Genomic DNA, 9,982 nt, shown 5'->3' with positions numbered 1-9,982 from the left:
AAAGAGGTGAATGCTCATCCTTACAACTAAGACATGCTTATAGAAAAAGTGAACACTCCTTATAAAAAAAAAAAAAAAAAAAAAAAAAAAAAAAAAAAAAAAAAAAAAAGTGAAACGGATTGGCCACACGCAAAACGTTCGATCATTCAGGGACGGGTAATATGACCGAATTCGACTATTCATTAAGGGCGGCACAAAACGGGCGGTTTTCCCGGCCCAAAAGCGACTCATCAAAAATTTATTGGACTGGAGTAGACGCCCCTCGAAAAAAAAATTCAATTTCCATCTACTTTTGTAACATCAAAGGCCACGTGTATCAAAAGGCTTTCCTCGTCGTTTACATTTTTAATGAAATAAGAATATATCGGAGATAAAAAAAAAAAAAAAAAAAAAAAGGAATTCCAATCACGGTGGTTGGAGGAATATAATTTCGATGAATCATTAATGTGTACTTCGTATTTATGGTATCACTGCTATTATTACTTCCGCCGAAAGCGGTTTCCAATGATTTTGAGTCAGATAAGAGGCTTACTGGTAATAATAGTCTTTTGTCTGCTCGTCACGGCTATTTAATCGTTTACGTGTAACGTTAATTATTTCCTTGCGTAAATATAATTCTGCACTACCTACTTTTACAACGAAGAATCCGGTTTTGTTCTTTTAAATCCACGCATAAATAGCGCCGATCTTCAATCAATCTTCCATTTAACTGGGAGGGTAAGTTGACGTAATTATAAAAGTCCCAACCTTCAACCTCATTGGGACCTGTGAGGTCATTCAGCACTGAAAGGGAAATTGACATTAAAAAGGTCTAAAAGGTGTAAAGGGTGGGCGGGGGGAGGAGGTTGAACGTCACATGGAATAAAGAGAATATGAACGGAAGTACAGTAAAAGGAATGGAAGACGTTGCAGCTAGGGGCAGATGGGACGCTGCAAAGAACCTTAAGTAATGCCTACAGTGCACCGCGCGAGGTGCACTGACGGCAATACCCCCCCTACGGGAGTGAGGAATACCAAGGAATACGAAAGGGAGCAGATGTCGCATCCTCATCAACTATAAACTGGTTATATAAAACAGCTAGAATAAATTTGCACGGAAGGAATAAATTAACAAACGCAAATCTACGTAGGTGACAAAGCCTTGTTTCGAGCTGTCAGATAACAAAGATATTAAAAGATCTCTCAAAGATGGCAAGACGTCGGGTACTACACAGCATAAATTTCCCGAGACAATTGTCGAGAGGAGCCGCTAGGTGACAGAAATGCGAGAAGTTGGATCAAGATTTCTACAAAGATTGAGATAAGTTAAGTTTTCCGTTTTTATTTTTGTTATTTTACTTTTTTCTAGCCACGGAAGCTGAGTGAAAAGAAAAGATGCACTGTGCCGAGCAATTTGATTTAGTAAAATGAAGAAATCAAAAGGTCCATCAGTCAATAATTGTATATAGTTATAAATAGGCTGCAGTTATTCCATGATAATGATGTAAACAGGCGTGATCCAACCTCCAGACTACTCGGGACGCGTGCAAGATTTTCCCCTCATGCGTAAGTTGTAAACATTATATTCCTAACTTAACGTCAATCAAAACGTGCTAAAATCTACGGTCAAATATCTGTTTTATTTTTATACCAAAAACAACGACTTTTCTTAATAAGTGAAGTTAATTTCTGTCCATCTCATTCAGACATAAGCAAGTAGAACAGACCATTTTATGACCGTAACCTAATTCTCTAACAGGAATGAACGAAGTCCTCAATACAAATTCTAAATGCACCAAATACTTGCCACAACTAACAAATCCTCTTTTCTAATACAAGGGTTCATCACCTTTCCACCCTCCTAAAAATGAAGGGGGTACCCTAACCTAACCTAACCGCCTTGGGGTACCCCATCCACCACCTAACCCGACGTAAGTAGATTACAGACCTCCAATCGGACCTCATATCCCCCTACCTGCAGGCTAATCCAAACTTAATGAACAGCCAGCGAAAAGCCTCGTCGACTTATTTCTTTTCAAAGAGCTTAAAGAAGGCTTATGGGAGTGAGGGGGGCCGTTCATTGTATTCTATGTAGTACCTCACATCCCTCATTTGTAATCCCGTATGTATCCTGAATTGGAGCCTTTTTCCTGTGTATTCGGGAAGCGTGATTTATCTTAAGGGAATCGATGAGTGCGTAGATCAGTCAAAACAACCTATCATAAGATGAGTGATCGCTTTTTTTTTTTTTTTTTTTTTTTTTTTTGGGGGGGGGGGGGATGATTGAATTGGGAGACTTTTTGGGCAGAAAAGTTTTCGCACCACACACACACACACACACACAACACAAGTTTTATACTCTCTCTCCTCTCTCTTTCTGAGAACGCACGCTTTCTTACGTGCGTTTTGTGTACGATTTTTTTTTTTTCAGTATTTTGAAAAAAAAATCCACTGGCGGATCGGGCAAACTATGCTGTCTACAAATAACGACATGTCTCTTTATGCATTAATTTCAAAGTCAAAATCTACTAACTTCCGCCTAAGAGTTCAATATCAAATCACGACCCAGGTTGTCTCAAGGCACACCAGAAAGCACAAGGTAATAATATCATAATTGACCAAACAAACGTCAAACCCTGGAAATGAAGACAAAAGCGTCGATGTATGCTTGGCGATTTTCATTTGGAAGAGAATATAGAATTTTTGCCAAAGGCTAAGCGCCGGGACCTATGAGGTCATTCAGCGCTGAAAAGGAAATTGACAGTAAATAGGTTTGAAAGGTGTAACAGGAGGAAAACCTCAAAGCAGTTGCGCTATGAAACAATTTTTTATAGAAGGTGGAAAGTCAGATGGAAGAATACGAACGGAGGTACAGAAACCAGAATGAGAGGTTGCAGCTTGGGGGGAGCCAAAGGAACGTTGTAAAGACCGGTAAGTAATGCCTACAGTGCACCACGTAAGGTGCACTGACGGCACTAACCCCCTTCGGAGGAATTTCATTTGCTAAGGGATTATTTGTCACATGACAAAAGGGTGTTTGCAGTGTCCCTTCGGCCATTAGCTGCATCAAGTCCTCAACCTTTTACTTTTAACTGTATTCCCGCTCCCTTGCTGCAACCTTGCTGTTCAACCTCTCTAACTATTAACTCTTAGTGTAACTATGGGGGTTTTCTCCCAGATCTACCAATAGATCCTTGTACTTCATCTCCTTTATTTTCTGGGTTCCTTTATTTTGCTGTCCAACCGTTTAGAGCTGAATAGCTCCTCGTTAGACTAGTGATGTACGTGCTCGCCTACCGATTCGGTAGTCGAGAGTTCAACCCCCAGCTCTGCCAACGTTGAATCAGAGGAATTTATTTCTGGTGATTAGAAATTGAGTTCTCGATAAAATGTGGTTCGGATCCCACAATAAGCTGTAGTAGGTCCCGTTGCTAGGTAACCAATTGGTTTCTAGCCACGTAAAAATGTCTAATCCTTCGGGCCAGCCATAGGAGAGCTGTTCATCAGGCTCAGTGGTCTGGTTAAACTAAGACATACTTTACTTTTTCAGAGCTGAATGGGTGAAAGTGCCCAAGGACTTACTTGACCTGACAGCCTCAGTTTCGTAGAATTGTTAATTCATATAGTAGCTCTCCACACACGAGAACATCCCCCGTAGGAGGGTATTGCCATCAGTGGACCTCATGCGGTGCACTGTAGGCATTACTTAATGTTCTTTGCAGCGTGCCTTTGGCCCCTAGCTGCAACCACTCTCGTTCCTTTTACTGTACCTCCTTTCATATTCCTTTTCTTACATCCTATGTTTCCCCTCTCTTAACAACTGTTTCATAGTGCAACTGCTTTGAGGTTTTCCTCCTGTTACACCTTTCAAACCTTTTACTGTCAATTTCCATTTCAGAGCTTATTGACCTTTGGCATAAATTCTATATTCCACTCGACTGCACGAGAATATCCAGCGAAAATTCAGGGAAGCATCAGAAACAGGGTTTGCTGAGGCTATGAACACTAAAATCAAGCCACTCAGTCAACTGCTCATAAAAAAAAAATTACGGAAAAAAGAGTAAACATTCAGGCTTCGACACCGTTCGCTGAATGTGGCCCTGTAGCCCAGTGAATGCCATAAAAAAGGGGGGTTGGAAATTAGGCTAATTACATAAATTGGAATCTCATTACCTCATATGTAAATCAATCTAGCAAATCACAGGGCGATCAACGTTTAAACTTAATTGAATAGCCAGATTAATTTCAGATTCCCCATGCAAATCAGCTTATTTCTTTAATAGCAGGTAAAAAAAAAAAGTAGAGCGACTGCTTTGGGCTTAATAAAATCATCAACGAATCGAATTATGCTGATATGCCTGATATGGGCTACAAAGGGAAAACGGTTTTCGCGATAAAATTCAATTACGTCGCTCCGTCATATCACACCTTCACATCATTACCATATCCGGCAAAATTTTAGATATGACCCAGATCATTTCCAAGACGTCAATTACTGCCACTTATCCCACTCTATCCCTCAACCTCCCATATTTAGTTTTACCGAGAACAGATCACCAATTTTAGCATTCTGCTTCAGATCAAAATACCGATTCCGAATCGGGGATAATCACCAAAGCAGCCATTTGATTCGTCGAAAGAATGCCATTACAACGTTCAATTCATTGCGCGTCTATGCCTATACCTCAGCTGCCTCATTATGTTCAATATTCTGACAACGAAAAGGGAATTATGCCTAAGGAAGTCAGATCAATGTTTATTATTATCATTATTCAGAAGATGAACCCTATTCACATGGAACGAGCCCAACAACAAAGGGGCCATTGACTTGAAATTCAAGCTTTCGATGAACTAAGACGAGGCGAGGGGAAATATAGAACGAAGAGATCTCGCTTACTATAAAACGGAAAGTGAGTTAATAGATAAGTAGATAAAAATGTACTAAATGCAAGGAGAATAGTATTGCATCTTCACTTGAACTTCTGATGTTCCAATGGGTTGGCCTATTCACTACTATGAGATTCAGGGCCTCTGTAACACGGTTTTTTCGCAATAAAACTATTTTTAATCTAGGAGGGGTTCATAAATAAAAATAACGCTTATTCAGAATACACATTATATCTACACACAAATTTTGACTGTATTCTGCATTACGTAGGTTGAATAAATTTGGTACTTATATTATAAAAGTGACTTACTCAGAGAAAAGGTTTCGAACGCACTCGTTACGTAACTTATGACAGCATTTCTTCCCTCTTTCTCGATGGATGATTGGCTATACGTAATGAAGGCTATACCTCTGGCAACAATGACATACAAATTTAAATACAAGCAAAGCAGCACACCTTTATGAACTCTGAAACCTCTCCACTGATAATTGTCATAATGAACAAACCAACAAAATATGTTAATAAATACAAAAACACTTCGATTATTAGTCTAACTCCCAAAATAAGTTTCCTAAGGAAATTACAGTCTGCTTTATAGGTCACAATCAGATTGACAAGACGTAGGGAATAGTTGGTAATTTTCAAAAACATAATAGACAAGCTTGATTTGATGACTGCTATCCAATCCAATTTCAAGCAATTTTTATTTATTGGCTATCTACCTATTTATTGAAAAAAAAAAAAAAATAGCCGGTACCGTATTTTGGCTTTAAACCTTCACCAATAATGATCGTCAGAATGATGACTTCATGAGGCTCCACCCACTTCGGCCTCGTAATAATTCAGGATAACACTGAAGGCTATCATGGGCATTGTTGGATTAGAAAATTTAACTTCTGGCTATAAAAACTCATTTCTCGAGTAGTTGTAAGAAGTGCTAAATGCTCCTCAAGGATCCCAGCAGTTGGCCTAAACGTTTAATTCATGTATATTACTGCTATACTGTTGCGGCACTACTGCTGCAGTAGTATTACTGCGCTAGCACAGATACCCCACCCACATCTATGTATCGTTCCACCATTCATAAAGTCTTTGGGTTTCAGAGTCGATGGAACAAGTTGATAATGAGTTTCTGCCTGGTGGATGGGAGGGGTGGGGGGGAACATTACGTAATGAATGTTTTTCGACTCTTGGCTCGTAATCATTGGCCATGGCGTCGGCTAGATAATTTTACTCTATAAAAATTAAAACCATCGGGTTTAGGTTAGGTTGATGAATGCTGACAAAATTTGTGTGGTTGTAAAATATACTTATGTCAACTTTCAGCTACATCCGATGCTTTGATAAGGAGCAAAGTCCAAAAAACCGTGTTACAGAGGCCCTGAATCTCATAGTAGTTTCATGGACTGTTGTATTTACGGTTGATTGACACACACACACACACACACACAGAAACTTCAAAGTCTAGCCAGCCGCAGCTCAAAGGCGACTCCTCCTCATGCCTTCTGGTACCCGATCAAAAACCAACAGTCAAATCGAGTTATGCAGAAGTAAAATTGGATTAGAAGAATGCATCGGAGGAGAAAAAAAGAAAAAAAAAAAAAAAAAAACAAGAGTTGCTGAGGTCGGGGCCATTTCTTTCCACCATAGAAACTCTCTCTCTCTCTCTTCTCTCGTCTCTCCTCTCTCTCTCTCTCTCTCTCTCAGTCGGTTGTTTGATGAAAGAAGTAAAAAAAGCGAATTGGTCTAACGAGCTGTTGTCTGAACTTTAATCAAATTCCCTGGACAAAACTGTACCCATCACCCATCCTCTCTCTCTCTCTCTCTCTAACTTCCCTGTTTGGTCAACATACCCAGCGAGATCAGCTCAGTGAACGCAAGAAACTGGGCATTGATGGCTTTAATATATTGCCAGAAGTCATCCCTTTACCCAACACGTGTGCCTGTGTAAGAGAGAGAGAGAGAGAGAGAGAGAGAGAGAGAGAGAGAGAGAGAGACGTGGCCATATCACCCCCATCTCCATTGATTGACTCCTTTACTTATGCTGCGTAAGGTGGTTATTGCTCTCACTTCTCCTCTCCTACGTTCTTCCCTCACTTCCTTGATTTTTATCTCCCTCCATTGTCTTCTCCAACAGACATTTTAAGAAAGGGAATTGAGAGAGAGAGAGAGAGAGAGAGAGAGAGAGAGAGAGAGAGAGAGAGAGCCTGGAACAAGGAACAATTCAAGTAACAGATGGACATACATACACAGAAGGATAAACGTATGTCGAAGGAAACTGAGAGAGAGAGAGAGAAAGACGGGAAGAAGTTCAAGTAACATATAGACGAACATATACGAAGGGATAAACAGGTCAAAAGAAACTGAAAGAGAGAGAGAGAGAGAGAGAGAGAGAGAGAGAGAGAGAGAGAGAGAGAGAGAGAGAATGTCTTTTAAATCCTAATTTTTCTCTATCAGGATGTTATGGCAGTTCTATAACACTTTACAAAAAGAAAAATAAATCGTACTGGCAGTGATTTTGGTTAAATGAAATAAAACAGAAAATGTGTTTTTTTATATATTTGTTTTCCAAGTAAATCTCATAAATATATATCTTATTTTCCTGAGAAAAAATAAAAAAAGGGTAATTGTTAGAGCCCCTGTTAATACAGCAAAATCAGACAGGTTTATTGAGAACCACAATAAGACTCCCTCCCTCCCCCCAACCCCCACGAATCTTATAATAGCTACTTTCCCGTATTTACAAATATTATTTGGAATCACAAACATGACTCTAGCAAATTGATCAGCAATCCATAGCTTAAAAAATGCCAAGCTTCACCTCTTCTTTTATTGTTAATTTTGTGGCTGCTCTTCGCCACTTTTGAGGGAAAATTAATTCACACACTTCTCGCAGTCATACAATTATTTCGCCAGTGATGCCATAAGCTGGCCATACAAACAAGGCGTGATCCGACCTCCAGCTTACTCGGGATGCATGCAAGGCTTTTCCCCCTATCGCATAAGTTGCAAACATTATATTCCTAACTTAAAGTAAATTAAAACGCGCTAAAATCTACGGTCGAATGGAGCCTTGTTTCACCAACGAACATTAAAAAAAAAACGCTATATTTAATAGAAATAATTGTTCTGTGGTGTTTATAATGCACATTATTTATTTTTAACGTTTTCATTCTAATAAATAAATCATAAATATCCTATCCTGAAATTCTAGAACCTTTAACTTGACGTGAAACACCTTTTTCAGACCTTTGTATAGGCTCTTCTGTAGGGCTTTCCTACCCCCGCCCCAACAAGAACAACAACAGCATTAAGAAGAACAACACAAAGTAGTTCATAGGCTTACTCCCCGAGTAAGCGAAAATGATAAAAGATCAACAACAAAACCCGAACACGAATCCATTTCAGGATGGCAAACATTCTTCATGCGCGCACAACCCGTACCCAGAATGATGACTGCAAGAGAATTATCTAAAGAAATTAAAAGCAGATTGAAAGCCACCCCCCCCCACCCCCCCCCCAACCCACCCCCCACAGTAGCAGCAGCAGAATGACGCGAACGTCAACATAATCACGAAATGTCGAAGACGTTCACAGTCAAGCAAACACATCCTCGGAATCCAGTTGTTCTGAGGGTAATTCAAACACGAGTTTCGATCATTACCGATATGTTAATTTCCTTTGTGAGGTCAGGTAAACGGAGCATTTTTTTTACTTGTTTAATTAACGGAACAGACTTAGCATCATTAGGTCTATTACGTTAATTACACAAGTATAAAATGCGCCGAAGTTTCTTCGGTGCAATCGAGTTTTCCGTGCAGCGTATGATGCTGTATGAAACTCTCAGCCGTGGCCTGTGTTCTTGGTGCCAGACGCACTATCGTAGCTAACGTCAACCTTAAATCAAATTAAAAACTGCTGAGAATAGAGGGCTGCAATTTGGCATGTTTGATGATTGGAGGGCGGATAATCAACGCACCAAGTTGCAGCCCTCTAGCCTCAGTAGTTTTCAAGCTGAGGGCGGACAGAAAAAGTGCGGACGGACAGACAAAAAAGCCATCCCAATAGTTTCCAAAATATGGAGAAAAATATCATTAAATACCGGTGACTTTCAGATCACCATTTTCACTTCAAATGCCTGGCAATGCCTGCAATTTCGCTCCCTGCATAATTAATCTAAATTATATGTTTTCAATGATGACTAACTTTTATGTACTTCTAGTTAATTTAGTCCTCTTTTCTTCACTTCAGATCTCCAAACCAGAATCATAATTCCTGATTTTTTCCCATAAACCCCAACTAATAAGGCTACCTCGTTCAATGGCGCTACTTCATCGTTGGCTGGAGTAAAAAAATAAAAATGATTTGATTTTATTGGCCTTTAAAGTCCTTCGGGCCTAAAAATCAAGAATTTTGCGTTCTCAATGCGTAGTTTCAGGAGTAACGTGAAAAGCTAATTGTCCCTATTATTATTATTCATGAGATGTACCCCATTCGTATGGAACAAAACCACAAAGGCCACTGACTTGAAATTCAAAGTTCGCAAAGAATATGGCGTTCATTCGAAAGAAGTAACAGAAGGTAACGAAAACGCAGAGAGAAGAGATCTGTTATTAGAAAAAATAAATTACGAAATTTATAAACAGATGAAAATATAATCCAATTATTAAACTACAGGGGTTGTATTTTAATAATTGGATTATTGTTCTAGGGTAGTAATAGGTTACATTTTCGATTGAACTTTTGAGGTTCTAATTACACAACATCCTCAGGGAGGCTGTTCCCAGAACTACGATGTGAGCAATAAAGGAAAACGAAGCCTCGGGCACTGATGTTGACGCAACAACCTCGCAATTTCCCACGAAGCCTTGGACAGCTAAAACCCAAATGAGAGCGAGGATTATAAGATATATAAGCTTAGATGAATGAGGAGTTAACCTGGACCGGATGGCTGAATGGCAATAACACGCAAAGCCTTGGAGTTGATATAAGCCAATGCCAAATTGTCATCTGGTCAGGAAAGTCGTGAAGATCAGCCTGACAAGCCCTCTCTCTCTCTCTCTCTCTCTCTCTTCTTTTGGGAAACTCCTGCCCTTTGCTCTTGTCTGAATGCC

At 39.6% G+C, this 9,982-nt stretch overlaps 1 long non-coding RNA gene across 1 annotated transcript in view; it reads right to left on the bottom strand.

The window, feature by feature from the left end:
* The window catches only part of LOC135226796 (uncharacterized), a 209,759-nt gene that overhangs the window by 128,490 nt on the left and 71,287 nt on the right, over positions 1–9,982 (bottom strand). The window lies entirely within an intron of this gene.

This window comes from Macrobrachium nipponense, chromosome 15 (genome assembly GCF_015104395.2).
Source record: "Macrobrachium nipponense isolate FS-2020 chromosome 15, ASM1510439v2, whole genome shotgun sequence".
NCBI classification, from domain to species: domain Eukaryota; kingdom Metazoa; phylum Arthropoda; class Malacostraca; order Decapoda; family Palaemonidae; genus Macrobrachium; species Macrobrachium nipponense.
The sequence above is the reverse complement of the archived record's forward strand: the minus strand, read 5'-3'. Positions and strand labels throughout refer to the sequence as shown.